The sequence below is a fragment of the Pogona vitticeps genome, chromosome 2 (assembly GCF_051106095.1).
Source record: "Pogona vitticeps strain Pit_001003342236 chromosome 2, PviZW2.1, whole genome shotgun sequence".
In the NCBI taxonomy this organism is placed as follows: Eukaryota; Metazoa; Chordata; class Lepidosauria; order Squamata; family Agamidae; genus Pogona; species Pogona vitticeps.
The window spans coordinates 87,376,839-87,389,171 of record NC_135784.1 but is presented as its reverse complement, the minus strand read 5'-3'; the positions used below and the strand labels follow the sequence as shown (position 1 = coordinate 87,389,171).

At 42.5% G+C, this 12,333-nt stretch overlaps 1 protein-coding gene across 2 annotated transcripts in view; it reads left to right on the top strand.

Annotated features, from left to right (window-relative positions):
- Positions 1-12,333, top strand: part of CPLX2 (complexin 2) — a 170,188-nt gene that overhangs the window by 14,345 nt on the left and 143,510 nt on the right. For both annotated transcript variants that reach the window (XM_078385585.1, XM_072989971.2), the window contains exon 2: positions 1,024-1,115. The gene's annotated coding sequence lies outside the window, so the exon portion shown is untranslated. The remainder of the gene's footprint in view (positions 1-1,023; positions 1,116-12,333) is intronic.

Below are 12,333 nucleotides of genomic sequence, written 5' to 3'. Positions count from 1 at the left end.
TTGAATCTTTTGTATTTCAGAGCATCTCTACTGTAAAGCCATAGAAAATTCTGAAAATGAAAGGGCCTCTTTTGTGTGTTTTCCCATTTGGATTTACCTGAAGGTCCCATAGTTATCAGTCACTATCTCTGTGCCTAACCAACCTCACAGGAGTGTTGTGAGGATAAAGTGGGGAGGTGGAAGGCTATGTACAGTGCCTTGAATTCTTTAGTGGAAAAGCAGGCAATAACAAGTAGTCAAGCAAACACTCGAGATGGGAGGAGACTGAGTTGGATCTGGACTTCAGTGACTTGGGATGCTAGACCTGCGTTTCCTTTTTCTTTTTTCTTTACCCTCTAGGACTCATAGCAGCTAGAGAGTAGAGGTTTTTAGACAAGGAAAATGGCTGAAAAACTATATATTCCTCTCTCTAGAACAGCCATTCTCATTGGGAACCATATGGACTCCTGAGAAGCCTAGGCACATTTGAAGGGGATCACAGACTGAAAAAAAAAATCTATTCTGTTTTTCTGTTCACGTGGCATCCTTATTTGACAGGGGGCCATGGAACCTGAGTAAAACTCTTGAGAGACCATGGCCAAAAAAAAAAAAAAAAGGTTGAAAATAGCTGCTCTACAGCACCCCAGTGTGCCACCTACTGCAGCTGCCTTAAAATGGAAATGAATTAGTTTGGAGAATCAGCTATGGCTCTCTCGTGGAGCATGTGGCTTGGCCCTTAAGGCAGAGATACAGGAGGGGAAGAGCGCTCGGAGAATAATGAACTCCTGCCCAAAGGAAGTCACTTCTGAGCAGACGTGCATATGACATGTGTCCCTATCTCTCCCTGCTCACGCTTTGCTCACAGTGGAAGTTGTCACTTACGGTACAAGTGACAACCGTTTCTTGTAGTTGTGGTATGGGTGATGCTTTGCTAAGCAAAGCTATATCACAACTGTGGAAGAACAGGTGTGTCACTAAAAGGAAGGGAAAGGAATGCAAGCACAGGCTTTCCTTATGCTTTTTTTGTGCCTTGTACCTCTCTAGGGTGTGCGCTGCCTTTGACATGCACTGCCTGACTGAAGAATCCTTGTGTTAGTTACCCAAAGGAGCAGCTGTCTGGAGAGACACACAGAAAGGTAGGTGCATTTCTCCAAGTTTATCATGTTGACCTCTTGCAGGCATGGCTCTGGATGCCAAAGGAAAAGCATTTCCCCCACTCCCTTTGTCTCCCTGTTGTTGAACTTATCAAGAAGAAAGGAGCAGATCACTTTCTGATGCCTGTGATGTTCAGAGAGCAGGTCTGGTTGCCGACAGTTATGAGAGCTAGCGATGTGAGACAGTGAACCAGTTGGCCTTTGTACCTGCCGCTTATTTTTCTCAATCCTTATTCAATTGTGACAATTCACAAAACAGTACTATAGAGCAACATGTAAGTAATGTATCCCTTCCAGATTTTTTTTCGGAGGCAGGATGGCTGTGTAGCAAAAGCAAAGAAAACTCTTGTGTCCTGCACAAAAACCTATGTCAAATGAAACCTGTTAGCTATTAAGGAGCCACAGGATGTTTCCTTGTTTCTAATGTGTTCCTCTGGATCTGGCTGTTAAAGTTCCCAGACAGGGCTCTTGTCTTTTGTGTGTTTACTTTTATACCGGAGTAAAGATACAGGTATTGAAAAAGTAGAGCCTGGTACTAAAGAGGAAGGAAGAAATGTATGTGTGTTGTTTCCCTTTGATTTGTTCCAGAAAGGTTGGTGTTTGACCACCATGAGCACTAAGGTGGTTTATAGTTACACCCAAATGATTCTTGTTTATGGTTTCTAGCTACATACATATAAGTAGAGATGTTCTGTCTTAGGTAAGCTGCAGTCCAGGGTTGAATGAACATATATGACCATTTATCAGAATCATAAATACAGAAGTGATCTCAGAAGTCATATAACCCAAACTACTGGAGGTCCACTATTGTGGCACTGGTGATAGGCAGGCACCCAGACTTTGCTTAAAATATCTAACACAAAAAGAGTCCACTGGCTTCAGTGGCCATCTCTTCTACTGCTGAATAGGGTTACCTAGATTTGCAGTTGGCTTTTTGGATGCTGCATTGCCCTGCTGAGCCATGTTTAGTCTGTGATCTACTAAAGCTACTAAATATTTTTTTTTACACAATGCCATTCATTGTCACAAAAGTGTGAATGTATACTTCCTTTAGATTTTCCCATGATACTGTGGCAACACTTGGATGAAGGAAATATGTAGATAAGCACAATTATACATAGGTCCTTCCAAACTGATCACCAGCTGGGGCAATGTGAGAAGACATGGGGAAATAGCTCCCTTGTCTTATCAATATAAACAGCCCCGTGTCACAGACCCTAACAGATATGTTTGTTAATTGCATAGCAAGTCTGTGCCAGAGATAAAAAATGACCTGGAGTTTTCCAGTTCTGCTTCAAACCCTCCAGACCTCTGGACAATTTGCTACTTATGTTTTGGAGGAATGAGTACGTGCCTTCCATTTGGAAGAATGGGTAGGAGTATTCCTGGTCATATAGCTTGTAACAATCTCTCTCTCTCTCTCTCTCTCTCTCTCTCTCTCTCTCTCTCTCTCACACACACACACACACACACACACACACACACACACACACACACACACACACACACACACACACACACACACACACACACACAGACACACACACACACACACATTGCCCGCACCCTTCCTTTAGCTCATCTTTTCATTTTCCCTGGCAGGATGTCAGCAGTACTTCTCCCTTTCTTCCCCCATCTTATTTGTTTCATTTCATTTCGCGTCAGTGTAGTTTGTTTATATTTCACCATTCCAGCATCTCACAAAATGATTTTTAAAATAGGTACAAATAAAAACCCAGTAAGCTATAAACAGGCTGCTGATTTAAACACAACTGAATTAAAAGAAATGTCAACCACAATAATAGTTGAAAAGCATTGTGCCCACCCATTAAAAGCCCTGTTCTTAGCCACCAGTCAGTTGCTGAAACCTAGTCTGAATAGAAAGGCTGTTGCCTCTTTTGTAAATGCTTCCTTCCCTCTTGACCAAGTAGCAGGAAGACTTTGCCCTGGGAAGACTGAACTCTTTTTTTGTTGCTTCATTATGTCTAGAAGAAGGGGTGAACAGCATACATACATTTGTACATATCTCCCTTTCCTAACCTTTCAAGGGCCTCTCCTGCCACCACTGCTGCTGAAATTGCCATCAAGGCAAAGGCAAAGAGAAAGCACCATTTTTTTTTCTTTAAACAGCTGGAGTCATTCTCTCAGGCCCAAGTTAGACCTGACACCCAGAATCCAGGCAGGGCTTTGAAGTGTATTGGGGCCCACACATAAGGCCCACCTGACTCTGCTCAACCCTACTCCACCCAAATGAGAGATAGTCTTCAGCATGTTCACAGCAAAGGTCTGTAGTGGTGCATGTAATAAGAGATGGGATTTTTAAGTTTTATGGACTACAAATCCCATAATTCTGTATTCTGGGAGTTCTGCCTAACAGAAATGTGGTTCACCTTGGAGAAAGGCCTCAGTTGAAAGGCTTTGAGGCTGAGCTAGGTTTAGCTTCGCCCAAGCTTCCTGTTCCTGTCCTAGTGTTAGCTGGGAGCTCTCTTCCAAACCGGAAGCCTAGCTCTGCCTCAGAGTCTTCGAGTTGAAGCCTTTCTCCCAGGGGAGCCACATTTCAGTGTCAACAGAACTCCTGGAGGGCCTTTCTCTGATAAGTCAGAGTGCTCAATCCTGGACACACTACAAGTGCATTCAGACCTCTGTGAACACACAAAGAGCTACCTCTCTTCTGGGTAGGGTAAGGATGTGTGGGGTGGGACTCAATTTCAACACAGTTGAATTAAAAGAAGTTTAAAAGCAATGTCAACAACAATAATAGTTTTCTCACATCAATATCACACTTTAGGTCCTAACCAGATTCAGTCCAGAACATCTGTATATCAATCTAGAAGCATGATTCTACTTTCAAACAAGACCTGTTTAAACAAGATTGTTGGTGAAAGCATGAGGAGCACCATTTCCATCACCACTGCAGCAATTTCAAGACTAGGTGTGCGAGAGTGAATAGAGGCCCTCAATTTGGCTTCCTTACCCTTTATTTTTAATTTGTTCTGTTGTTTAGAAGACAGCAGTTTCAGGTCAGCTTACTTGTTCCCTACTGGAGAGAGAGGACCATGCATTTTCAGCTGTATGGCAGTTGTCTGGGGCCGCCTGTGAGTGCCACTTACTCTACACTGAGCCTGTATATGAATTTTCCATTCACATTCTGTTTACGCCTTTGAGTCAACAAGTAGCTGAATAGTGCAATGCCAGCTTTGGCCAAAACAAAAATAAAGAGAGTTTAATTCTTAAAAATAGATGGTCAAAATATTGGGCTAAAGGGAAAAAAAACCAAAGAAGACAAAAATGTTGTGGTAACCTAAAGACTAAATGCTGTATGTTAATTTTTGCTTTTATGGACATCTACTTCCTCAGACATGATATCTGAAGAAGCGGACACGTCCACGAAAGCTCACATTAAAATAGAGCAGTTAGTCTTTAAGATGCCAGAATACTTTCGTCTTTTTTTTCTTTTTCTTTTTTGGACTGATATGCCAGCACAGTCTAACACAGCTACCTCTTCTAAAACTACAGCTATGTCAGAACATCACAGATGTATAAGGTACAGTAACAACAAATACTGCATCCAGTCAAATAGTATCAATATAACTAACTACATTAAAAAACCCACACATTAGAAAGGGGGGGGAGTCACAAAAGCGTTGTGGCAATAGCAGTTCCTAATATTGTATTGTTATGAATTGATTTGATTATTAAGATCTGTAGAAGAGATTTTGATAATAACCTAATGAGGACATTGCTGTATATGGAGCCTTGTTCACAAAGTCACCCGGAAACTGTGGATATATGTATTTCCTCCAGAAATATGATTGATGCCCATTTTCATGGCTTTAAAAAGTATTAGAATATAGTGGGTTTTTTATAAAAAAATAGTGTTTGGCATTTAGTATTTTATATTTTAATGGTTTCTTTAAACATTTTTTTTAATTATTTCAATATTTTGTTTTAGGCTATTATGCACCACTTTAGTGCCCTTTTTGGCAGTGAATAATGAATGAATGAAGATACCACAGTACCTATATATTATCTTAAATGTAAAGGTTCCCCTTGACATTTTCAGTCCAGTTGTGTCCGATTTTAGGGGGCGGTGCTCATCCCGTTTTCAAGCCGTAGAGCCAGCGCTTGTCCAAAGACAGTTTTCCGTGGTCACGTGGTGAGCGTGACTAGGGAACGCTGTTTTACCTTCCCACTGAGGTGGTATCTATTTATTTACTTGCATTTGCATGGTTTCAAACTGCTAGGTTGGCACATAAAATGGAAAAAGATCAGCAATAACATTTAATATCTTTCCCAACGGAAGGCCAATGCATTAACCTCCTTCCAACCTCATTCTTCCTTGTGGAGGCTCTCCTTCTACACAGAATATTTATTTATTTATTTATTTATTTATTTATTTATTTATTTATTTATTTATATCCCGCCCACCTGGTATATTATACCACTCTGGGTGGCTAACAACAACATGTATACAATTAAAATAATATAAATCCATAAACATCCAGCCATATGGCTTTCTGAGACTCTGGAAAACTCTTTATATGCTCAAGAAGACATCTTTGTAAGTTTTGGACTTATATCTGTAGTTGTGAAGCAGGGCTAGAGAACCTGTGGTCTTCCAGATGCTGTTGGACCGCATCTCCCATCAGCCTTAGCTAGCAAGGCCGATAGTCAAGGATAATGACACTGTAATCCAAGAACACTTTTGCAGGGTGGGACACACATTCTTCAGCTGTGTTGTGAAGCAATGTTGCATATGAATTCTAGAGGCCATTCTAAGAAGAGTTTTTTTTTACAATATGAAAACCAGATATGGGAGCTCAGGGTGGCTCTTAAAGGATCACAGAAACTAGCCAGTCTCTGTCAACTTGATCAGCTATGTCCTGGATTCATGGAGGGTGTGTTCTGTAATAAAACGCAGTTACATATAGCATTTCAGTTTTAATTAGTGATAACTAAAAGTAACCATTCAATTACTTTTAACAAACAGGAAAGTAAAGATTTAAAATGTAACCATAGTCATAATGAACCAGTTTTTGAATCCTTGAATTGTAACTCTAACATTAAAAAATAACTTTCCATACTCTCAGCATTGCCCATCCCTGCATTAGTTGAAAATATTGCCACATTCCTATGTAGACACATTTTTCCCACAACAAAGAATTCAGATCCACTTCTTTACCTCTCTGCTTTCTCCCAGGATCTAGTTGCGTGCTGATTTTTATTAAGACATTGCATACCTGTTTGATAGATTGAGGCAATATCTTTCCCACACTTCTTGTTTTGAACAAGGAAGCTAATGGAGCGATGACTGCTGAAGGCTAACAAAGACGATTTTCCTTTACTGCTTTTTAATATTTATTCTGTGGCGACGGTGTGTATTAGATACTGTGCAGAAGTGGTGCAGCCTTTCCCCAGAGAACTGGGAAGCTATAGCTATGGGTTAAACTGTTACTTCAAAGGAGAATCTGATCCAGACTGGGAACATGTGCTGGATTCCCACCACCAGCATCCCTGCGGCTACTGCAAGGGTAAAGAGCAGCCAGTGGGAATTTCTAGAAAGGAACTCATGCAGGCTGTATTTTTAAAGAGCTTAGATGCATGGTGTGTTTTTTAGCCTGGAGTGGTCATCACTTCATTAGTTTCTGTGTTTCAGAAAAGATGTATGTGAGAGATACTGCCTCAGTCTTTCAAGAGATTTAAACAGGGGCTGGAAGGTGGACGATCGGCTTGGCTGAGCGTTAAGGCAGCTTTTGTGGTTAAGCCGTGAGGTTCACTTCAGAGCCAGCCCAGGACCCTGGACTGCTTGAGATGAAGCAGTGCATTCCCTTCCCCATCAACCAGTCCAAATCAAGGTGCATGGCATTCCATTTAACCAAGATCTTTTTGGACTTGGATCAGAAACTTTCACAAGCACCTCTCTTTGTCCTGGCAATAAAATTATTCTAATAGCAAAGTAAATAAGTCACTATTTTAGTGCCTTCTCATGACAGCCCAAATCTGATACCCGGGACAGTTGCTTCACTCTGTCCAACAACTGGGTTTTCTTTAGTTCATGTCTGGAATTTTGGGGTGTGGCGATGGGTCCGAGACAAGGCAGTCTTCCAGCTTGACAGTAAAGAGACTCACAGGGATTCCTTTCCAGTAGTGTATTTACAAAAATATGTACAGCAGAGTTATGAACAGCAGATTAAACAATACACGTATCTGTAAAATAAATGGATGGCACTTCGTGTAGCAACTCTCCATATTCCACTATAGCGTGCAGCTCTTATATAGTGTGAAACAACCAATGACTGGCACATCACACGTTGTCCTCTTCTAGACACTACATCATACCCAATACACATTTTAAGGATTGCATCATCTATATGGGTTAACCTTGTGGTTGCACACCTGTTATAAAAATGGATGTCTGAGATAGAACACTCTGGTTCATGCACTAAGATTAGCATATGAACCAATGGTGCAGATAAAATATATCCCACTGGGCATTAATGTACAAGGATCACAACATTTCAGTTCCTTGTCCTCAAACTTTGTATTAAACAGAGAGAAGTGAGCGGGTTGCCTTTTATCAGTCCTATACTTTCTTCCCCTCAGAGATTGTTGGTTTTTCTGAAAGCCTGATGCCGGCACTCTTTTTGCTTGTTTCAGGAGGCCTTTTGAAGCGTCTATATGTTGCTACTGGGAAAATAACTCTCTTTAGTTTGAGGTCTCCTGAGTGCTTCCTTTGTCTGACAGTGAGAGGAAGCTAAGCAGCACCTGGTATTCTCCTCACAGCTCCTTTTACCCACCTCCTCCGCTGTGCATTGTGCACTGCGTTTCCCAGCCATAAATATTTATAGGCTGGCCTCACCCTAAGTGTGCATTTATATACGGTATTAGGGATGTAAATCTTTATAAATACCTACTGTGTGAGGCTAGGCCAAGGAGAGCAATGGCACAGGCGATAATGCTGAGGCTGAATGCATTGTGGCTTTTTGGTGGGAAATGGAATTTAGGTTCATTTGCAAAGAGTGGAAGGGGACCTAGAGGAACAATGAGGGAGTTTTTCAAAGAGAAATTTGCCACTACGGCTTCAGACTGAAACTTGCAGTGTCAATTTCTGGGGAGAAAAGATGCTCAAAGACTCCCACCCTTTGTGTAGGAAAAAAAAATCAACTTTGGAGGGCACAGAGAGCAAGTGAGCTGTTGTATATACATTTAATAATCCATGGCACCAAGACCTGGGATTTTGTTCACTCTCTTCAGTTTATACAATTTTTTAAAAAACCACCACCTCCCCTTCAGGATAATTAGGATGGTAAATGTCCTTTGGTTCTAGTCTCCTTGGGGCTATTTTCAGGTCATGGGACAGGTAGTGACGTATTTGACTGAAATATATTTCTGTTAGAAGCAGTTTTCAAGGGTGTAACAAAGATTCAAGAGGACTGAAGCCTTCCACTCCGCTGTCATTGGCTAATCTAGCAGTTGGTAATTTCTTTCTTGTTGGCTTACAGCCCCCTATCTCACCACCCCCCCCACACATCTTCATCACCTCCCAACGAACACAGACTGTAGAAAGAGCCCTGCTGAATCAGAATCCAACATGCTGCCGACATGGTGGCCAACCACCTTATCTTTTATCATAACTCTACCTTAGGCAATTATCATCCATTTTGTTTCCTGCTGGTAGCTGCTTTGCATGTCTTTATTGGTGGAAAGATAGGGTATAAATTTAAAAAAACAAATAACTATGGAACTGCCCGGTCCCACTTTGACAAATATCGTTAGCAATTTGTACATAAAAGGAAATCTTTCCCCTTTGTGAAAATCCCTGTCAGTATCCTTTTCCTCCTGTGTGGTCAAGGTACTAACACACACGAGGAGCTTGGCAGTGGTACAGAGCATCCTTTGAGGAAGAGCCACAGCTTGGTGGTAGAATACAAGCATCACATGCAGAAGATTCCAAGTTCAGTTCTTGGCATGTCCAGGTAAGACAAGGGGAAAGATCCTCTTTTATGATTCTATAGAACAGTGGTCCCCAACTTTGGGCCTCCAGGTGTTCTTGGACTACAATTCCCAGAAGCCTTCACCACCACCTCTGCTGGCCAGGATTTCTGGGAGCTGAAGTCCAAGAACGTCTGGAGGTCCAAGGTTGGGGACCACTGTAGAGGGTACTTCCTGTTTTGGCAGAGGGAGAAACTCAATTACCCCTGTGGTCCCTTCTAGCCCTATTCCTCTGTGGTTCTACAATTCTTCTCAATGCTCTGAGTCTTAAGGTAAAGATTTTTGATGGTGTGATGCATTATGTCCTACACAAGCCTAACATACTTCTTGGTGATTTGTATTACAGGGCATGAACAGAGTGTGCTGGTGGTGCTAGTGATAAAGTCCCTGACAGTGACTGTCTGCCCTATCCTTATGTCATCGAGGAATTGACTGTTATTGGCTGAAATGCTTAGCTGCTAAAGAGAGCTTTAAGCTAACACCTGCTTTGACTAGATGTACAGTGCTGACCGTCCATCTTGAAGATAACTTTAGCTTGTATTGTGGTGGGCTCTTCCCCCCCCCCCTTAAAATGAAGACCGAGAGAACTAAGGCACTGAGACACAAGCCTAAGTGTGACCAAACATGATGCAGGCAAAACACTCTGCTTGCTGCTCTGAAGGTTCATTGAGAGGTGTCCAGAAAGCTGTATTATGGAGAAATTGAAGAGAAGGCATGCTTTTTGTAGCTGCTTATCACACAGCCCATAGCATCTTCATTGCAGGACTCCCACCTCTTTACATTAATGCCAGAAAGAATTGATCACAATTCCTTGAGCAGAAGATTGGGGGAAGGAGAGTGAGGTTCCTTTCTCCCTCCTTCCCTCCCTCCCTAAATTCTGTTTGGATAGATTTGTCAGACATTAAATACAGGAACAGCACAGCATACAGGTGTCTTCACTAAGAAGCTTTTACTATAGTATTTTGGAACATAGAAGAATGTCTGACTAACAACTAGTGAGAAATATGCAAGCTAATAGAAAGGTCCAGGATTTCCCTGGCCTCTGAGGAAACCATGCAACAGGTCCTAACTGATTCTTTTGCTTTCTACCCCACACTGAAAGCATTATTTTCTGTTCCCATAAGGCTTGCTACAAGTGAGGTCTTTAGGGCTTTCAAAGGGGCCTGGGTAGGACCTTGATGAGAAATATATTCTGTGGTTAAATTAACTGCTTCTGAACTGCTTCCATTTAGCTGGGCTTGGTGAGTAAGAGAGGATCTTTGACAGGGAGGACAGGGAAGAAAGTAGCTGGGGCCTGGCACGGTGGGGACATTTGGAGCCTCGCTGTAGCCCTGCCTTCACTAAGCACTACCCACAGTTCATAAGGTGAACAAGAACCTTAGAAGAGTGGAAAGACAGCTGGCTAAGGAAAAAAATTGAAACCTAGGCAGGAAGCTTGGAAATGTGCCGGCTGCACAGGAATGAGGAGATAGGAGAGGGCAAAGGAAGACATTAAAATGTGAGACGTGGGTCTAGAGGGAGATAAGGCTAACCTAAGACGTTTTGCTACCTGAGATGCATAGAAGGAGGTGTTCCTTCCTCGATCTGTATACGTTGGCAGGTTCAGTATTTTCAGTTGGACAGTACCCTGTACCTTACCTCAGAAAACAGGCTAGTGTGCAGGTTCAGGACAAGTTGTGTTGTGTGCACAGCTGTGTCATCCTATAGAAGGGAATAGACAGGAAATTAAAGAAGAGCTGACATGAGACTGTCACTGCTGACTCCCAGCATCTGTTGCCTGAGTTAGCCCCACCTCTCTGCCTGGCAGTAGGGCTGTTGGGATGGCCCAGCATGGTGAGGAGCTGGAAAAAGTAAAGGGGCTTATGAGCGTTAAGAAGAAAGGCCTTTGCCAACTGATCTTTGTTGGCCCATGGTGGCTGGTGCTCTGAAACAGTCCCTTTGAAAGGGATTCTGCTATTGGGTTTTGAAGATGGCTGCTCTCCCACTTCCTGGAGAATGCTTCAGTTAAAAGCAGTTCTGAAAATTAAAAAAAGGGAGAAGCCCATTCTTTCTTCAACTCAGATTATTTCCAGCCAATCCAAGTGCCAGCTACAGCGCAAACAGAGCTTTCTGTACCTAAGCCAGCTACACCCCTCTTTCTGTCATTTTCTCCTATGGAGAAGACAGATGGCATTAATGTGATCAGTAATTAGTATAATGAATATTTATTGGATGTTTAGACTTTCAAAATTTGGAAGCCTAAACTGAACTCAGAGTTCTGGTGAGTTGGGTCCTGCACCAATGCCCATACGAAATCTGCTCTTTGCCAAATAGAGGATAAAAGTGTAAACCTATTATCAGAGCCTGGCTGGATAAAAGCAGAGGCCTGTCTAGTCCGTCATCCTGTTTCCACCTCCCCATCTAATGGGATACCCATGAGAAGCCCACAGGCAGTCGGGCATGAGGGGCAACAACTGTGGTCTCCTCCTGTAGTTTCCCAGCAACTGCTATTCCGAGCCATGCTATGCCTCTGATCTGTGTGGCTGCCGTGACGACTAGCCATAGACAGCTTTGAATTTGCCTGATCTTCAAAGCTGCCTTATATAGATGGCCGGTGGCCACTACCACAGTCATCACCATGTCTTGTGGAAGTGAGTACCATCATTTAACTGTTCAAAAAAGGAATATCCTATATCTGAGCTGAACTGCCCACCATCCAACTTCACCTGGGTGTTTACACGATGACAGAAGGAGAAAAATATGCACTCTACTCACTCTCTCCACATTGTGCCTAATTTATATAACTATCATGGTCTTCCTGCTCATTCTAATTCTCTCCCCCCCCCCAGCTTCCTTACCAGAGAGTACCTCTCACTGTTCTTTCTTCTGAGTAAATATGTATGGCTTGCACTGTGTATAAACCATTAAAACTAGTATTACAGTCCGTTAGTGCAGTTGCTGTTTGGTGATTATTTATTATAGTTGCTTGTTATGAAAACACACCTGGTGAAAATCCCTCTTTTGTGCAACTAGAGGTTATGGGAACCCAGATCTCTTTTGCAATCTGGCCACCCGAAAAGTAGCATGTCCTCTTGACCGACTGATGTAGCCAGCACTTTTGTGATCCATAATGCCGTTTTCAACATGGGGCCCTGATCCCCCAGCACACAGAACGCTAGTGTGTGAGCAATGGCCTCTTCTCCCTTCACTCATTTCAGTGAAGGGAAGG